Source organism: Anarrhichthys ocellatus, unplaced genomic scaffold, assembly GCF_004355925.1.
Source record: "Anarrhichthys ocellatus isolate YVR2014 unplaced genomic scaffold, GSC_Weel_1.0 scaffold272, whole genome shotgun sequence".
Taxonomy (NCBI): domain Eukaryota; kingdom Metazoa; phylum Chordata; class Actinopteri; order Perciformes; family Anarhichadidae; genus Anarrhichthys; species Anarrhichthys ocellatus.
The window spans coordinates 46,788-67,483 of record NW_022280297.1 but is presented as its reverse complement, the minus strand read 5'-3'; the positions used below and the strand labels follow the sequence as shown (position 1 = coordinate 67,483).

General features: G+C 40.7%; 1 protein-coding gene across 6 annotated transcripts in view; it reads left to right on the top strand.

The window, feature by feature from the left end:
• Window positions 1-20,696, top strand: part of LOC116401190 (axin-2-like) — a 49,079-nt gene that overhangs the window by 11,733 nt on the left and 16,650 nt on the right. The window contains exon 4 of one of the 6 annotated variants that reach the window (XM_031879470.1): window positions 4,843-4,897. The gene's annotated coding sequence lies outside the window, so the exon portion shown is untranslated. The other 5 variants (XM_031879474.1, XM_031879473.1, XM_031879475.1 and 2 more) reach the window with 5 other exon arrangements.

Genomic DNA, 20,696 nt, shown 5'->3' with positions numbered 1-20,696 from the left:
TGAACAGCAGCAGCTCACATGTTGTGATTTTTACCCAAATTCTCAGAGTCAGGTAGCCTGGAGAGTCGCTCCATGGTGGTTAACTTGTAAGCATCTGGCTGCGTTATTACTAAGATTCTAAACAACTCTGATAAAGTGAAGCGAAAGAATATTTTTAGCCTTGACTGAATGTCTTTTTTTAAAGCAGATGTCTTGTCCTTCTTTCACAATCTGTTCTATTAGATATTGATGTGTGATACATTTGATCTGATGTGTGTGTTTGATCATCTGTTATACCTTTACTTGCTGAGACAGTTCAGGGTCTTTTGTGATGTAAATTCAACATCCTATAGCCTGTGTCCTTTGAAGGATGGAAGAGGCTCAGACAGACCTAGACAGAGATTTTTCTCAGGAATTCACCGTAGGTGTCACAGAGACGAAGCTCGCCCCCCTCCCTTGTCAAAAAAAAAAGAATCTTGCTTGCTTCCACACCATATGGAGAATTGTCCCAATTTCTTTTTCCTTTATATCAAATGCAATGCGTTTCAAGTCAAACCTTTTGTAGCATATACAGTACCACATGCGATTTGGGCTCTTGTGTGGCGACGCAAACTTTGTGACTTTTTGATATCTCGGTGAATGCTGTCTGACAAGTTTCTGTCACTCACACTTTTTACCTTTTTTCTCTCTCCACCAGCAAGCATATTTTCTACCCCATCGATTGATTAGCATACATCAAGCAACTGTCGTCATGGCAAAACTTCATTTGAATCTTCAGTACTTTCCCCGTGTCTTTCAACCAGCAGCTGTCAGCCACATCAACACTAGACACGCTCTGCGCCAGACAAAGTTAAATTGAAGCACACTCTAACACTATATATAGATAAAATGTCACGTCTTTCAAGAGACAAGGCACCTTCGAAGTCGTCAATACAGAGCGCGTTATCACGGGCAAAATAACTTTGAAACTGGAGAAGAGAGTAAAGATGAAACGATTATTCTCTCTTCCCACTTTGTGCTTGAAAGAGGGAAAAGGCGAGATTATTCTAAAGTGGGTAGAAGCGTTTAAGGGGCTTGCTTTTTGATCTGCCTGTCCGTCAACGAAAACGAAGAGCACCTCCTGATGCTTCTGATCGTTAGGTGTCCTCAAAGTGTCTCAAAGTCTCTTTGTTATCGCTGAGTGTGTCGATTAAAGGGAGGAATATCATTTATTCATTTTGCCATTGAGCGAAAGAAAGAAAGGATTCAAGAGCTTAGCGTTCATTTTTGTCAAACTCTCGAGGTGCGGTGATGAAGTCAGCTTTCTTTTGAAAGTTGAGGTAAAAAGATGTGGAGTGAAAGTTTTTGCTCTGCAAATTTTGAAAGGCCCCATTGAGATGAAATAAATAGTGATCAAACTTTATTAAACTTTTCTTTTAACAGCACCCTGTAGGATGACAGTTCTGAGAAGCATTCTGTCGAACAAGGTTTTGCTGATGGTCGTAACTAATACATAAAAAACCACACAGATACACACAATCTCTCTTTCTATTATATTATATATCTGTCTGTCTCATACACACACACACACACACACACACATACTCCGACGGAGAACATATAAAGTTTAGTGCATGTTTATTGGTATATGCCAGAATCAACACACTCAGGACAATGCCACATTCGTTGTCGCTCTGTTTTCCAAACACGGCATCTGATTCTTTAACATGCTTCTCAGTGTGGAAGTCCCTTCCATTCCTACTGTTTCAGTTATTTATTTATTTTTTCAAATACTCAGTCCTGTTGCGAGGTGTCTCTTAGAAGTTGAAAAGTTCTTTTCAAGCCCGAAGTTTTTGCCGTCTTCACTTTTCAACTGGCAAGATGAATATCAGTGGGACAAAGCACAGAAAGGAAAGGCTTTTGACAAGACTTCTGAAGGCCCAGGAGCTCGTCCTGTCTCTCCCTTTTGCAGTTTTCCCATAACTGGCTTTCTCGTGTGGCTGCTAAAAAGACACCGTATCAAATGCAAACTGAGAAGTCACAGTCTTTCAAGATACATCAGTGGGGCCCTTGTGGATATGCTGCTCTGCTTAGGTTTTTCACAACTTTTGAAAAATTAGAAATTGGTGCATTCTCTCTTGTGTTATCAGAGCTGCTGACAGTAAGTTCATGTTCTGTATGTGCAAAAAGACGATGCCATGAATACATGACCCAGAGCAGAGTTGAATTTTAAGGTGCGACTTGTCAGACTTTAACTTCCACAGTATGATGTGATTTGTATGTCTTCTCTTTTATGAGACAATATATTGCTGTCATGAAATCACAGAAGTGGTGTTTACTTTTCTATATAAAGCAGACCTCTCTCATTCATAAAGAAATGTGTGTAACGCTAGAGGAATGGACGAAAGCATTTATGTTATAAAACAACATAAATGTCCAAGTTTGTTTTCTTTTCATACAGGCATGAGTTTCTCTTTGTAGCTTGTGCTGTCTCGACAATCTGTGTTGGATATTTGAAGTCCAAACAGTCAGTGTTTCGCGTTCACCAAGGCTGGGGGGCCTGTGGTTTAACACTTTCAAGAATCACTTTGTGAGGCGGCATCGTGGGGCAGCCTCAAGAAAACCTGAAATAGCTGAAACTAGACCTCTGTGCAAATAATCACCCTGGGCCTCTGTAAACCGTCATGTTTATGCATTGTAAATTGTGAAAAGGAATGCTTTAACATTGTGTGGCATATGTATTTCAAGGCTTTGAACGTTGGATGGTATCCGAATTTCACCCACACAACCACAGGCTTTTGCTCTCGCCTTTTGACTGAAATATCATTCAGATTCCACTGGGACTAAAAAAAAGCAACCTTTTTTTGAGGCTGCCTAAAGAATGTCTCTGAAACAATTCCCAAGCTGCTTCCATGCATTTAGCTATCACTGCCGCAGGGTCAAAAACCTTCCACCAACTTCTCACTATTCTAAGTTTTCCTTTGGTGACTATGCATTTTTGAAATTACACAACAGGCTTTGAAAGGTTTGTCTGAGTCCTGACTTCAAAGATGTTCTAAATCCATAGAAGACATATTATAATCCTCCACTAAAACTGGACATGCAAAGTAACAACAGAGCTGCTTACATAAACTCACAGTGGAAGATATTTAGATGTTGCGTCAACCTCTTAAAGGAGTTTGTAAGAAATCATTTTGGCGGGAGTGCAGTCGCCACACCGGTTATCTCTTTCCATGTAATTTACTTCATTTGTAACACACCTTCTCCTTTGATCTGTGGTTTTGAAAGCTTGACTGCATGACACACACAGACAAAGATGCACCCACTCCTTGTATCCTCAACAGGTTATATCACCTTCAGTATGTCTCAGGCTCAAAAAGACACACAAATTTCTTAAAAAGATTTGGTGGTTTTACTTTTGTAGCTTCCCTCCTTATGCGTAATTTACTTATTAGTGTCTTTTGAAATACACAACTATTTGAAATTTTCCAAGTGACTCCCAAAGGCCCCATGTGTAAAGGATATTTGGTCTGATTTTAAATTAAAAATGTAATGAAATTCAAATTCTCCTCACTTTTTTTAAGGTGACAAAACTCATCACATCGAATACAGCAGCTTTGTCAGTGGACCTACGATCAAACTATGATGCTCTACGTACCCCTCTAGCATCACTTTTGCATTTGTCCGTTTTCCATCAGTTTCTGCTCGTTACATACATACACCGTCTTTTTAAAATAAGCTTCCTTGTTGGCAAAAAAAATCACAGGGACTAAGCATCGGTTAACAACGTTGGCCACTCAGATGGTTAACTGAAAGTATGGCTGTTGGAATTTAAGTTTATAATGAAGTTATACTACTTTTTCATACTGACGGTATCAGTCTGTACCAAAAGCTTCCAAGCCCCCCTGGAGAACAATAGGGGATGCTGCTTTTTCTCAATAATTCTCGATATTTGTAAGTTTTCCTGGCCAAAATGGGACATACATTTAATATTGCTGCTGTAGAAATATGAGGCTTTCCTCATTACTGTATCACCAAACTGAAAAAAAACAGTACCGTAACTTGACTCCCTTTACCTTTTACATTTTTGAGTTTTCCAATGGGAATACAAAATGTGAGGAACCAACAATATGTGAGAAATGTGCTGTCAGTGCTATAAATAAAGAGTCACCACTGGACTTTCATTCCTGTGTGTTCATATTCGACATGAAAAAAAATCCTTGTGTTAAATCAACACACCATCAATCTCAGAGTCTAAATTGATCTTCTGTGAACAAGGGCCGGTTTGGACATGGCTCCCAGACAAAAACTGTCAACATGGCAGGTTCAACAGGCGTGTCAAGATCTCAAAACTCTGCAGTCATGCCTCTCCTGTGGCTTTGATCTTGCTTCCTCGGCATATACACACACATTGGTACGCTCCCACGTGTGCACATGTATGCAGTTACACACACCCAGGTGAAATCCTCTCTCCTTTTGTGAAGCATTAAGGTGATTTATACTGGGCAGAAAAGCAAGGAGGGTGACATTTTGGAACTTTGGAGCTCAGAGGGCGCTTTGAGAAGAAATATGATAAATGATGTCATGTGGTATGTCTTGGAGAGAATGTTGAGCTCCCACCTCATCTGTGTAGCTGCTGAACTCTGGGCAGAGTAGCTTGTGCATTCCTGTTCATTTGATAACATGCGCTTATTTTTTAAACACTCCATATCACAGATTATCATGCAGCTCACTGAGTCACAGAGCCAGCAATAAATGAGCTTCAGTGTGGGAACAACCTGTAGATTATACAACCTTCTAAAAGTTATACAACATGAGAGGATTTGTAGTTTGTTTTTTGTTTACTTGTAAATATCAAGTAACTCTTGTGTTTGTTTATTTCAGGTGGCAGCTAATGTTTTGGAGGAAACATTAGAATAGAGCGCACATGCAGCGATGGGTGAGTACATGTTTACGGCTTTAAAGTTGAGTTGTGTTTGTGGTCACTTGAGTGTAATATAAGGCTGTCATTGCAGCTTTCAGACGATTCATCTGCATTGTGATTACCTTGAAAAGCTTGTTTATGGTACCATGTTGTATGGTGTCATGGTCCTGCTGTCAAGCCACTATCCTCAAACCTCTTACAGAATGAAATGAAAGGATACTTCCAGGTAATTATAACTTGGGTCTTATTTTCACTGTTTTGTTCATCATTTCAGGTTTCAAACAAACTTGGCCGAACATATTTGGAAGAAGTAAAAACATGATGAACATTAGAATGATAACTTGCCTATTGTAAATATCAATCATAATTTACAGATCAACTTCTTGGTTCAACTTTGACCTTGTAGATGTCACTTTGGGCTTTTGGGGATCATGATGAGCTTGTTTCACTATTTTTCGACATTCTATAACAATGAGCGATTTATGCATTAATCGAGATCATAACACATCATTGGCAAATTAATTAAAAATAAAAGATTAATTATTAGCAACTTTTCAGGTGCATTTATGTTTCAGTTTTATCTCTGGATTAAGTAGGTTATATAATCTAAACTCCTGTCTTTTTCACAAACCTGTCTGAAGGTCATGTTTCTTGACTCGTCTGTCTTTGTGATAGCGATGTTGACATGTTCCCAGATCGCAGCATATAGTAAGTACAGTATTATTAAAACTGATAGAAATGATGGACAAAACTATGAATATAACACACAAGTTATAATAAACCAGAATGATCTAAGCCTGGAATCTGGAAATGGAAAATGTGCAGGGATTGTGATTAAAAGGGTTCAACACACACACACACACACACACACACACACACACACACACACACACACACACACACACACACCATCCCCAGAGCTGCAGCTGCCCAGGGCTCTAAAGTCACGTTGTCCCAGTGTGATTGAAGGTCCAGCTGGTAGACCAGCCCTTTTGATCCCTTTCCCTTTTATGAGAAAGACAAACAGCTCCTCGTCGTCACCCACACTGGAGTGATTGATACACACACACACACACACATTGTGATCACAGTTAGGCACACGCTTGCATGCAAACATTCACGTGGTGATCACAGACAGGCACACGTGCACTAACACACACACACACTTGCATTTTCTTAATGGATGCACACTGTAATCGCTCTGCTAATGACCTGCTTGAACTCTGAATGAAACTCAGAGGGTGCGAACAAAAGATGGAGGGAGAGAGAGAGAGAGAGAGAGGGAGAGAGAGAGAGATACAGTTGAAACCATGCAGTGTGTGAACATGGCTGCGAAGCTTCTTCATTATTGAGGTTGGGTAACTGTTATGACCCTGATACATATAATGTATTGAGGTTTATTAATAATAGTAAGTAGCTTTATAATTGATTTGATTTGTATGTATTGTATCGATTTGGGCGTCAAAACAAGTTCTACCCTAAAATTAAATTCACTGTAAATATCATGATATTTATTAGTTGAGTTAATATTTACAAGCTGCAAATCAGAGAGACATATTTTCTATTTGTAATAAAACCAAGACATATCCCATGGGACTGGACGTCACTGCCACTATCTTGGCCCTCTTTGAGAAATGTATCCTTCATGTGTACATTTTTAGTCCGAAAACATATGAAGCAGTTTCTTCCTCTATAGCTTCCGACCAGCTCCTCTTGATTTTGGAAATCCTTGGTTACTTGCTGTATTCAATGTGCTGCACATCTGCCTCCAAGTTTTGTCCTGGTTGTTGTGTCTGGCTGGTGACGAGTTGCTCTTGTTGTGACCCATTCACTTCCTGGTATTATTTATTTTGTATATTACTAATGTGTTTTGTCTTGGAGAACTGGGCTTTATTTTGTATTCTAATGTTAAAGGAATGTCTCTGTATGGGGTTCGAGGCTGAAGTGTTTGTGCTACATGGAAAACTCCAAACAGAGGTTTTTCAGACCACGTTCACACCACTCTCGCTCACCACTTAGCTTCAGATGAGATGGCCATGTCGTTGTGAAAATACTTGTGTATTAGAACGATCAGATGAGATAAAGATGAAAAATGAGAGGATCCTTAAGTGTGTGCCTTATTGACTTTACTCGTTTGCTTGCTTTACTCCCTTTCGCTTCTCTTCTGTTGTACTTAAGCTGATCAGCCAATCAGAGTGCTTTCTCTCCCTGACTGGCGGCACCGCCGATTCATCATTCTGAATTTGCACTAAAAAGCCGCCGACGCGGGCAGACTAGTGCCAACTGTGCGGGACACACCCGCCATTGATGAGTCAGGGCCTGAAGACAAAGTGACGTGTTGGGATAATTTTCAGTTGCTACAACTGAAACATTTATTTGGATCTGGAGCAGTTGGTCTTCAAATAAATACAGTTCATGTTTAAAGTAGCTGTTTATCTTATAAGCACCGGTTGACTCCACTAAATGCATGACAGGAACAATTGTGCTGCGATTAGCAAGCTAATATCCAACCAGAATGTTTGAAGTGGGGATATCCAGTGATTGGCTTTTTTAATTGTTCCATGCACCTCTCTTCCCCTTGAGGGAACAATAAAGGGCCAATAGTAGAGAGAGAGGAGGGTAAGAAGGGTGCCAGATCTACACTTCGTGGGTCTCCGCTGCCCCAGAGGCTTTTCAGGGCCTCCTTACATGGGAGCCATCCATATGTGGGATTTGCATGAAACTGACTTTGATGGGATCTCCCTGCAGCTAAAGTGCTGAGACACATGTATTCATATTCAGAACAGGGCACTGCACGGTGGATGAGAAAGATCTTCCGGGTGTCATCTTTCTCATTTTTTTGAGAAAGATTTTGCACCACAGCATGCTAATATGTAATGATAATGAGTGTGACACTGCAAACAAGAGTGTCATACCTGTGCCAAATGTGCTCTAAATGGTTGTTTCACAGTGAACATATAGAAGGAGCACGGGAGGATGGGCAGGATGAAGGATAAATGCAGTCAGAAACTAGAGACTACAAATAAAGATGGAAATAGAAAGAGAGTAAAAATCCAGTAAAGCCAACAGACAGAGAAGCAAAGTAAAATCGACAAAGAGGTACGGGTGAGAGGAGAAGGACATACAAAGTAAAAAGGACAGAGCTACAAAACAAAAAGATGAAATGAATGAATTGAGATACTGTGAGTCCTGGGGTTCACCTTCTTTTTTTCCCCCTTCCTCCTTCTCTTACGGTAATCCCTCCAGTAGCAGTGAGCTGTTAGGCTCCTCCATAAATCAGCGTTTGTATGAAATACCAGCGGGAGCCAAAGGTCAAAGGAGAAAATTAGCAGCTGTCTTTTCCTCTCCTTTCATGTTAGCCGCAGGGCTAATCGCCAAGTGCACCATCAGCCTCATTTCCACTTTAAAACAAACTCCCCGACAAGCTGGGGAGGAGCTGTTTGCCCGTGCTTACATTTTATGGCACTGGATTTTATTCTGAGGGGGAGGAGGAGGGGTGGGAGGGTGAGGGGGGTCTCTTACTCCTGGCTTTCTGTCAATCCTCTCCTTCTACACTCAATTTATTTTTTCTTCCGCCTATCCCATCATCTTCAGGTGTGGTAGGGCAAACAGTTGAGCATGCTCCTCTCACACTGCTTTGTTGACACATTTCAGCAGCACTGGAGGAGCGGTGATGATTGGCGGCCTTTCCCTCTGATCCACTCCAAGGTGGTGCTACTCATTAAGAGGAGGCCTGGTGAACTCTGTTGACCTTTTCACTCTCACAGTCTGTGTTATTCTCCTGCCCTGCTGTTAAGACTTTCCAATTTTTAAGTGGATGTGGCGTTATTGGTTGATAGTAGAAGTAAAGTTTTAGTAGCATTTCCAAATGCTACTAAAAGATGGGTCAAATGCAGAGGTCAAATTTCGTGTATGTGTATATGTATATGACAATAAAAAGGGTTTCTATTCTATTCTATTCTAAATGTGTCTAACATTGACGTCTTTGATTTAAAACTGAAAATAATTTTCTGATTGCTATCTTCCTCTTGTTCTGCCATTACTCTGTTCTGTTGGTTTTTATTTTCAAAAAACATTTTGTCCCTTTACACGAGGACAAATAACTGAAACAGCAGACCTTATGTTCATAAATACATATATTAAGGTACAGTCGCCTTGAGCTTACTTCGCCATTTCCAAACATAGTGCATTAGTGTTTCTATTGGAGCACATGTCATCCACTTGGTCAAAGTTGAACAATGACGAGTTCTGACCTGTGAATGCGAGGAAGCCAACTAGAGATCCTTTAGAAAAGAAAATGCATGGCTGTTTGTCGTTCGGCTTAAATTAAAGAGGGAAAACAGGAAACAAAAATTTGTAGGACATAAATGTAATGTTACCACACATTAAGCCTGAAGCTTGCTGTTTGCATTGAACACATGATTTACATGCTCAGCCCCGGCAGTTATTTTCTCATGTTTCCACTTCTGTCACAAAACGCAGTCGTTTTTTAACAATGCATATATGTTTTTATTGAAGTTGCGGTAGCTTATTGAAGTTATATTGTGGAGAATGAGGAAGCCATTGACCATGACTATCAGCTTCTCTTCCATTTATATTGAAGTACTTTTCAGTATATGAGTGGAGAAGACAACAGCAATCTTGTTCTGTTCCTTTGAGCATGATTGGTTGCCTCCAGGATGTTGTTCCTGCATTTCAAGTTGGACCCTTGATTCTTTGAGTAGTGTGTCCCGCTAGCATGTTTTCTTTGCTTCTTTTTTCTCTGTGCTCTTCTCACTGATTTGTAATGGGTGGGGCTCAGTTGGAGAAATGTGATGTCACGTACTTTTGAGCACCAATTAGGATTTAGCAACATTTTAATCAGAACCTGATGAGAGTTTGTTGTTTAATCGCTGCCAAGAAGATCTGATCAAACCACACCTCCAGTTTTGATGAGGACTTTAGCATCAGTTTTGCACATGTCAGTGACAGTGAGTCACTATACGTTGGTTACAAGCATAATGCCTTTTCAAAATAAACTTCTGTCTTCACAGGAAGTTAGGTTTAGGAATAGAGCGTGGTTGACTTTAACGTCACTGAGTAACGACTCACATGACTAGCGACTCATTAGACTCACTTTACTAAAGATTGACGTGACAAAATTTGAACTTTACTTTTGGTTTTGCACAGGACACCTTGAGCGGTCTCCTGGACAAAAAGTCCAGTGTTCCTTCGACTATCTCGCACTTTATACTGCATAAATTGCTCTGCCCGTAATGGCGCAGGTGGTTGCATCGTATATACACACCGAATGAGCAACAGTGTCAGACGCAGAGGACCACTTACCAAGCTACGTTATTTAGCATGTTAGGAGTGAGAACGGTTGCACAGGCTGAGCAATAACAGAACATACAGGCTTCACAAATGTAGCGTTGTGCTGATAACAATAGATTGTACAGGTGTTTCTGTTATTGCTCCGCACTTGTATCTTTGTATCTTTGTCTGCATTTCTCCTCACTTTCTCTGCTTTTTTGTTCTTTCAAAACCTCAACTTTCACTTGTTTCTGGCATGACAAGTAAATTGTGCTCCTAGATGAAAGTGTTGTTGATGTAAATCGTCAAGAAATAATAAATGAATAAAAGAAGTAGATATATTTCTGTATTTCACTTCCATCTTTTTTGTCTTTCATTGTCTTCCTCTCTCTTCTTTGACCCTCATGCCATCCCTCTCTTTCCAACTCTCCATCATTTTATTTGCCCCCGCAGCAACGACTCAAGAATGACCTGATTCGATTTTGGTGGTCAGAGGTCACTGTGACCTCACATCCGTCCTATTCTCGTCAGCGCCATATCTCGCGAACGTCTTGAGCGAATTTCTTCAAATTTGGCACAAACGTCAACTTGCACTAAAGGATGAGCTGATCAGATTTTGGTGGTCAAAGGTGAAAGGTCAAGGTTACTGTGACCTCACAAAACACGTTTTTGGCTGTAACTCGAGAATTCATATTCTGACAGTTTTCACACAAATGTCTTAAAATTATGAAATTATGACATTTTGGACAGACATACAATACAACTGCGAGGCGGTAATTTTAGTTTTCTCTGTGGGAATGTTTTCCCTGTGGGTTGTCAGAGCAGTCAGTGAGGTGCAGAGCAGCAGTGCTTTGTTGACGTTCCTCTTTGCCTATCTGCTGTGCTGTGTGTTTTGAAACTCACCCTCCCTCTGCACACCTGCTGAGTAGCTGCATGACACTGGGAAACATCCCACAATGGGGTCAAAACACTTTTATCTTAGTTTTAGTTATGGATTTAGAAACTCTCTCAGGAATAAATGAACAATATGCAGCTGGCCAGAGCTGAGGTCCTGGAGGATTGCTCTCTTTTGCTATATCCGGGACTTCCTTTATTCACAGTATGTGGGTTCGACTCTTCATGTTGTAACAATATCATAGCCTCGCAGAAGAAAGTCAAGGACACACAGACACATTTATATTTAAAATGTAATAAAAGCAAACAGAAGTAGGTTATATGTAACATGCGTGGGCATACACTTGGGGGTTTTATGGTTGTTTTTTTAACCTCATGGTCACTATCTTTGCATATACAGTTTGTACAGACACAAGGTTTTTCAAAAGTGTGGCAACTGATAGCTTCTTACTAAGACCTTCAAAGGTTTTTGTTTTTTCACACTCAAAATGTTTCACGAAATGAAAATCACAATTTTATTTTCTTTGTAATTGTAGTTTCTAATTTAGTATGAGATACTTTCCGGGACTGACAGAGTGTGAGGCACAGCCTTAAAAGTGCATGACTCACACCAGAAGCATGAGAGTCTGCACAAGTGCTTGTTAATGTTCTTGCGAAATCCAATATTGTTGTTGTGTTCCTTCCCTTTGGTTTGCTGTTAGGTCTGTTGAGTTATAGTTACTGTGCACACTATACACAGTAAACACTGCAAAAAAGCACCATCCCTTAGACATGCACATGCTACTTTCATGCGTATTATCCTACACACATACACACAGCAAACACATCAGGAAAAAATGAAAAAGGGTGCATGTGTAATTTGTATGAATAAGTATGTTTTATGTAAACGAACCATGTTTTAAACAATCAATAGGAGAGCCGTTCTTGAATCTAATCAATTAGAAGCTGGTGGAGCGGAGCGAGCCGCACACATAATGTAACACTTAGGATAAATAAACACAACCCACCATCACCACACATGATTGGCAGGTAATTATCTCACATGCCAAAACATCCAGTTGACAGCTATAATTTTATGGATTTTCATGACAAGCATATTTGTTCCCTCTTGTTTCATTGAGGCCATTTGCATCTGCATGCGTGATAATCAGACATGTTTCTACATTTCTGAGCTCTGATACACTAAATATCTTTTACAGATTTTTTCATTCCAAAGCACTTTGCTGAACACTCACAAACAAAAATACTTTTTCGTACAGCAATACAATAAGATATTGTTTCCAATTGGAAAGATAAGTGAATGTTGCCTGGCCCAAGGGCTAAACAGAAGCTCTTTGGGGATAAAATAGTATTACTCATGCCTATGTTTCCTGCTTTATCAGCCATGGTGTTGCTGTGAAAGCAGAAAAAAACAAGAACACTTCTTCTAACTTTGGAAAAGTTCCAGTTCGAAGTTTTGGTTGTTTCAGCAAGTATTGCTAGGAATTTTAAACACATGCACGATTTAAGTCCACCGTGTTCAATGCATAGACGGTGTAAAATATGGACGTATAGTCTGCGTGACGTCACCCATACATTTCTGGAGAGCAGTTGTTAAACTCAAAGTGGGTGGCTCCGGTCGTTGCCATCTTGGCAGTGATGACACAGCCTAACTCTGAAAATGAGCAAAGATGTGGATCTTTGGTGACCACCTGTCACTCAAAGCAGCCACACCCTTAATGGTGCCAAACTTTAAGCCTTAGTATCATTTAAACTGGTATGTTGTATAAAAAATGCAGCCCCTTGCAGTTGTCATGGGAATGTTAGCTATAGAGAACAAAACATTTTTGTACCAGGCTGTAAACATGTTTATTTCTGCTGTAAAGTTGGGCATTTTATCATGGAGGGTCTTTGGGAATTGACCCATTTTTGGAGCCAGCCTCAAGTGGCCATTTGAGGAACTGCAGTTTCTGGCACTTCCGCATTGACTGCACCGAAGGTTGCTCCTTGGTTTGGTGCCAGGAAGCAGTCTGCCTTTTATGTAGAAAGGTGGAAAGTAAGTTTGTGTAGGTTGGTTTTGTGAATGGAATGTAGCAAGTCCAGTCAGGCCAGAGTTTGTGTTCTGTCACAGAATGACTGATGTTATTTTTTTATTTAAAATGAACCACAATCTTTTCCTCATCCTAATTTAAGTGTTGAGTTGCTTTACCTGAACTATAATTTGTTTTCCATAATCATGATTTTTTTTTTTGCAAACCTTAAACATAGGTTGCTGTCATTGTCATGCATTCACATTCGATTTTGCGCCACATAATTCCACGACTTATAGAATTATCCAATAATCACCAATATTATCTTCCTTAAGTTTCTGTGACTGAGACTTGGGACCACTGTCTCTATTTAAATAATATTACATAATATTGAGACCCTTCCAGTCTCTCTAATTTGTAAATTGTTACCATTTTAACAGTTGCATTTGTAATCCAGAGAGCAGCTATTTTGTAGCTTTGGAATTTACAGCTGCTTTGAAAAATTCACATATGAACTTTTTTAAAGCTGACACAATCTGCTAATTGGCATTCAGATAAATTTGCTGGTGTAGCTACCTCTATAATTGCGGTCAACTCACTTCAAGGTTAGGGTCCCTATACATATGGTGTTTGCATTATTTTGTCCAGCCTTTATCTATGTTCTCATCAACCTCAAATCCTATGGTTGTGGGTTTTGTTGTTGTGCCCTGTGAAATGATTTGTGAAAAACACTAGGAAGCAGCTGGAAGGAGGATGGGATAAAAAACTGTTTTTACAATGACAACAAATCCTGCGCATCGATTCACGCAGGTGATGGAATACACGACTGGTTAGTGCCAACCACACACTGAATTGTTTGGTTTTCTTGCCACAGAATCTGACACTGTGTGGACACAGCAATCACCCGCACTTCTCTGTTCAAGCATGTCTGAAATGGCAGGATGTGGATATATTGATATAACAATAGCTGGCTGTAAAGATTGTAAATCAAACAGTGAACCGCTGTCATGTCTGTGTTTTGGTTTGGCGTCACTGTTGTCTCTTGCTGCTGTCTTGTCCAGAACTGAAACAGCTAAACAAGGGATCATTTGATCAATAGGGCCATTTCATTTGCCTTATCAGCGCATGGATTTGCTGTCAGGCTGAGCCGTGGCCAGTTAACTGTTGTCAGTTTAAACCGGCGTTCCTCTGAAACAAGTTTTGTTCAGCCTCTAATAGGCCTGACCGTTGCTTCATATCAAGCATTTTTCTATATCACTTGTCTGATACTCATTAGGGATGGCTAACGGAGCTCAAAGTGAACACACATTTCCCTCGCTTTCACAATCAGAAAAAGAATCACTTGGTGTGTCAAGCATGATAAATTGACAAACATCATGAATAAACACAAAATTGTTTTAGTGGAATTACTGCAGGAACAATTGACGCAGTTATACAGAGCATTCAGTGCAGGACGACAACGTATACCAGATTATGTTTAGTGTGATTGTAATTACACTATAAAAATCATTTGTGATGAAAAGTTTTCTATTCTATGCATTCATGCAATGAGGTAGTGTGCAGAGGTGGTGAGGTAGAAGGTTATTTAACAATCTGTTTCAGCTGTACATATTATCTTTCCCAGAGGAAAGACAGACACACATTCTGTCTGTCTGTACATGCTGGCTCGGCAAACATTTGCTCACATCAGATAGGGTTCTCGGTTACCACAAAGGTTTGCCAAGCCCAAACGGATTAGGCCGAGCATCACAGACATTGTTTCTATACATTATTAAACTTTTAAGCCACCGAAAAACAGGATTGTAAGAAAAAGAGGGAGAGTGGGAAGAGAGAGTAATTATTCATCCTCAGCACTCACCCGTACCCCCACACCTTCTTAAGCAAATTCCTCACTCAAATTTCAAAAGATGACGCCTTATCTTTTTTAGATCTTGTTGAACACCTTTCCTGATTGTTGTTGAGACTTTTGATATATTTAGACTTTTCCCAAAAGTTGGAATTAAAGTTTATTTTTTCAAATTGGGCTGTTCAAAAGGAATGGTCTTAACAAGCCATAACAAGCGGATGAATGGCTGTCTTCTCAAACTTTAAGGGTGTTATGCACCATGTCCAACTTCAAAGCCCGTCTTAACTCCACACTTTAATTGTATCTTCTTCAAGGCTGTGTGCCTGACCGCCATCTGATTCTGCTGACAACTGCACTCCTCTCTTCTTCATGCTCATCCTTCTATCTATTCACTCCTCCGTCTCCGTGTTACTCTCCCCCCCCCCTCCCTTCTTTCCTTTAGCTCCTATAAAGTCTCTCTGCTACAAGTGTCAACTCAGGCACAAGCCCTAAATTACTTTTTTGAATGAGTGTTGACATCTACCACTCACCCTTTAACTCACGCAAACAGAATGATGATTGGGCGATTGTGGCTAAGTGGATAGCAGGGCCGTCTTTCAATCAGAGGGTTGGCGGTTCAAACCCCGGCTCCGCTAGTCGCATGTCGATGTGTCCTTGAGCAAGACACTTAACCCCAAAATTGCTCCCGTAGGCAGGTGTAGAAATGTGATAGACTCTGAATTGTAAGTGGCTTTGGATAAAAGCGTCTGCTAAATGACTGTAATGTAATATTTGTTTGTCTCTCTCTCCCGATTTCTCTATTGCTCTTTTTTTCTATTTCTCTCTGAGCCTACAAACAGACATTCACGCTTCTCTCCATATGGGCTTTAATTTGCCATTGTCCCCCAAGATATTCCTCGCTCAGGCTTGAGATAAAGGGATAATCACTTCAAAGGGAAGCTAGGGGGGGAGACTGCCCCCTCCCTCCCAGCTGAAAGGACAAGTGGACAATACGCTAATTGAGAGGGGGAACTGATCACAGGGTCTGTTCAAAGGGATGCCTGGCCACACCCCCTCCTCCCTTCGACGCACTTAATTTTATTAGTGTTTATGGTGATGCTTCAGCCAAAATTATCACTCAAACCCACCACAGCCTTTGAACTACAAAATATTGGGTTATTTGCAATTAGCCACCCTCTCTTCTGTTTTTCTGTGCTATTTTAGCGCAAGTGTAGGATTTGAGAGGAGGAAGGGGCGACAAAGCGGCCTGTACAGAATTTATTGTTCACATTGTGGGAACATATACCATGGTCTGTGATGGGATGCAAATCCAAACGTTTTTGTTTTTTTTACGAAAAAGCGACAAAAGAGGGGAGAGGCCTTCTGTTTGACTGATTCATCTACTGATGCAAAAATCCAAACATGTCTACAGTACAATAACTAACAGAAAGAAAGAAGATTTTTCCAACAGACCCAATCCTACACACTACTATAATTAAACTCCTCTGTCGGTTTCCATATATCCTGTTGTGACACCTGAGAGAAGTGAAGTGCTTACTTTCTCTGCGCTTTTAATGCAGGCTCTAATTAAAGGGGTTCTCCGTTTCCAATCTGTGGTGACATGGCAGATGCCTTTAATTTCTTCCCAACCACGAGCTCTCAATTAGCCTCCAGGTCACCCTGTTTTATTGGGGCTTCTAGCAAGTCAGTGGCGGCACTCTCGTCCTGTATTGTACTTTTAAAGCGTTTGGATCTTCCTGTGAAATGGTTAGGGCCCCAACAAAGGGGTCAGGGCAGGGTCAACATCAAAAAGGGGCTTCTTGTGGCTACTTTACAGCACCCTCTCTCTTTTGTCACTGCTAAACACAAGAGTGGGCATTCAAGTGTCAACAGGTGTGGTCCCATGGGTTTGGCGTCTCATGACACTTTCCAGATGGATAAAAAAAAAAGACATGCAATTTGTATTTTTGGTTGATTTGGTGATCACAGTTTTGTTTGTAGAAATGCATTAAAAACAAAAGCATCCCCAATAGTTGAATAGTCTGATCTTTGCTTGTCATTGGAAGCCGACTGAGCAAAGCATGAACAAAGATTCCTGCCTGTCAGCAAAAACTAAACTGTGGACTCCTTTTTTTTTCTTTTGCAGTGATATGTGCGGCCTAATTTAATTTGAGTGAAGATAACGTCTTATCCCGAATGTGAAATATCTTACTTTTAAGATTGTCCTGCACTTCAAAAATTACATTTTATAACCCCTCTATATCTCAATTCTCCTTTCAAAGCTGACTTTAAAGAAGTTAGTGTGCAGATAACAGTATGGCTACATATTTCATTGCTTTAATTTGATCCTCGCCGATAAGCGCAGTGCCCCTTCAACGTCATGAGGCGAGCGCTGCTGACCCATTTTGTGATTCTGTGTTCCATCTCGCAGACAGCGGGCACTTCCCATTGCGAAGTGTTGGAAGCTTTTTGTGCATTTTGGGTGCTGGATTGTTTGGATTTGTGGCAGCGATGTTTGTTTTACACAGCCCTCCTGTATAAACAGTGGCTATGAATTACCTCTTCATATTCTGTCACATACATGCGCGCACACAAACAGAGACAGAGAAAGACACCCCACTGTCTGCCATCAAACGGCTTTGTGATAACACCTTGCAATGAAAATCTCTTAAAAGATTTACATTTAAAATAGGCTGGACTGAATCACTAGACAAGCTCACAGCATGCAGGAAGTGGTTGGCAGGATGTCAATGTAATCAGCTAGACTCCTGTTCTTTACCAAGAAAACAAGAAAGGCTTGCTATTGTGCATTTTTATAAGAAAGCTGGAGTGTGTTAAAATTCCTCAGCAACATGTGTCAGAACTACAATGTACAAGTTGGCTGCATGATGCCGTGAGAAATTATTGAGTATCTAAATTGAAAATAATGAGGGTCCATGGTCAGTCCATATTTGTACTCCATACTGTGTGGCCGAATGTCCAGATTTGGACAAATGGACAAAGATGCTGACACAACTATAAATCTACATGGGAACTGCTACACTGCATGCTTATTCCGCTATGTATAACTCAGCATGAATGAATCACCACTTGAGGAACTCAGATAAGTTGGATTTCATTAGTTTCCTTGTCCTGTACCATCATGAGAGTTTTGTGAATTTGAATCGTCTGACTTATATAATTATATTCTCCTTTAAAGTTGATTTTCAACATCAAAGGGACAATATAGCCTTTGAAGTACCATGGGATTGGATCACTGTCTAACCCACTCTTTAAGATTCTGTCACAATGACATTAGGGAAGTCATGTGAATTAAAAGACTAGAGAACAGCTCTTGCCTTTGCTCTCTGTCCAATTTCAATCAAAATGTCATGCTGTGCCATTTTCCCTGAATGTGGAACTGGCAAGTGTGTTAGGTTGACATCTTTGTGGCTAAAAGCCTGTGACTAATATGTAAGTTTTTTTGACAGTTACACTCTATACAGGATTATCAAACCAGTGCTAAAACTTTAAGAAAATGTATTGAATCATTGTGGACATTGTAAAATTATATTTAAACACACATTCTTTACTGCCACTCCCCTTACTCTGCTACTTTTGTAATTAAAATGGAATATTACTTGAATTACATGAGGATAATGCGCCCAAACTCCCTATTCTTTGTAACCCAATAAAGAAATAAGAAAGAAATAAGAAAGAAATATCTTGCTGTACAATAGGAGATAAATACCTGAATGAACTGTAAAATGTATATAGTTCACCCGATCATAATGGCTTCTCCTCAGCTATGTGAACACACTAAACTCCCTTCTGTCGATGGAGGCCAGAGGCAACACAAGTATCGCTGTTGTTTGCTTTGTGTTTCTATTGAAACTTTGTGTAGTAACAGACGGACTGTAAGAATAATGCTATTGGCGCGGTAGATCACTTACTTCTGACGCTCCAAAGCCTCGGGGAGTTGGCTCGAGATTGCCTGTCTTTGATAAGGTCCTGGCATACATGTAAATCCTTTCCCTGTCTTGAAAAGTTTATGAAACGTTAATGAACGTCTATACGCATGGGGTTGCAAACGAGGGACAGTTGAGCGGACAAATGCTATAATGTGTAGCCGTTTCCCTTCATTTATCTGTATTCTAGTTCGTTTTATTTGTGTGTTATTTCGTTGGTTTGCCGCGAAGACGAGGCGCTGTGTTTTTATGTATCTTCCGGGACCAGGCCAGCGGTTCGTTACTTTGAAGTCCACAGTTAAACCTTCAGCCCAGTTGGTTTAGAAACAGCCCCGAGGATTTATACCGCCTGCTGTATGACTTCTTGAAACACTACCTGAGGAGAAAAAGTCGAGGGCGAAACGTTTCTCTCCCTTTATTTGCATCTGTATACAAAAATCGTCCAGTGTGATAGGACAGTACAGGGCAGAGGACAACGCCGAAGTGGTTACAGGCACAGCCTGTTGTTGGACTACTTTACTTTCCCGTTTTCAAAAAGGGAGGCTACTCGGGTACATGGATGGTAAGTTGTCGGAAAGCTGTTCCACAGGCCCCCTCTCTTGGCCGCTTTGATGTGCTGCTGCTGAGCTTTGAAGTTGAGAAATGCGGGCTATGTTTCTTGTTTGTGGGCGAGAAATACGGTGAGATAGATAAGAAGCTTATGTGTGTGTGTGTATGTGTGTGTATGAATGTGTAGCTCAGATAAAAAAACGAATATTTTGTCGGGTGGTGCGTCTTCTAGCTGGGAAAAAAGTGGGATGTATTCTTCAATCGGAGCCCGGAGCCCCCCCTCCACCTCCTCTTTTACCTCCTCCAGATTTTGACACCACCGATGATCTACATAGGGACTGAGCCAGCCTACTCTGAGGTCAGTTGTTGAATGGGACAGGGTACATCAAACTACAGAGCTTGTTTTGCAGCGAGATAGGACACATGTGGCACAACGAAGGCTTTAAATAGTCCTTTGTCGCTTTGTGTTGTGCTGGATTACTGATGCGAGAGTTTGGGACTGTATTAGACTCTACTGTAAACGGAGGAATAGTTCAACTTTTCAACGGGTTTTTACTCTGGTTGGATATGCTCTGCGATGGTAGGTTTGTTTTACGCACGCTTCATCCACTGGGTTTTTAGAATCGGTCATATTATGATGTAGAGACTTTGAGACTGTATGAAATATTGTTGAGGATTTGTGACCGCAAACCGCACAGTTTATGTCGTATTAGCTGCGTGTCCGTTTAAGGTTACAAGTCTCTTTACATTTGGCGCTGAGGCTCCGAATAAAAAAGATTCAGCTCCTATACGAGTTTTAACATATCGAGTCTTTCTGCCGCGTTGGTATTTCAGACACGTTACCGGAGCTATGGCTTTAATAATGTCCTGTAATTGGGTAGCATTAAGGCGATTGATCGCTCACATTTTACGCATGAGCGACTGACTTTTCCCGCGGGGCTTTTTATCCCTCGTGCATTACTATACGTTTAAGGTCATTGTGGTGCAGATCAGATGCATTTCCACTCTGTCTGTACATTTCTGGGATGGTGAGGACAAGTGTGGGCTCCGAGTGGAAACGATTCTGTGTGTGCGTGTGTGTGTGTGATACAGAGAGGGGTAGGGTACGGTCGTCCGAAACAGATTGGGAATTAATTGGAGTTGAAGCCTGTGACATGGACTCGTTAGGAAAACACGTGTAAGCCACAGTTGTGAGAATGCGGTTTTTGGTGAAGAATGGGACTGTGTGAGATGATTACTCTTGTAAAATGTATTTTTGATGTGACAGATCAATGCACGTTGAGAATGTAGGTTGATCT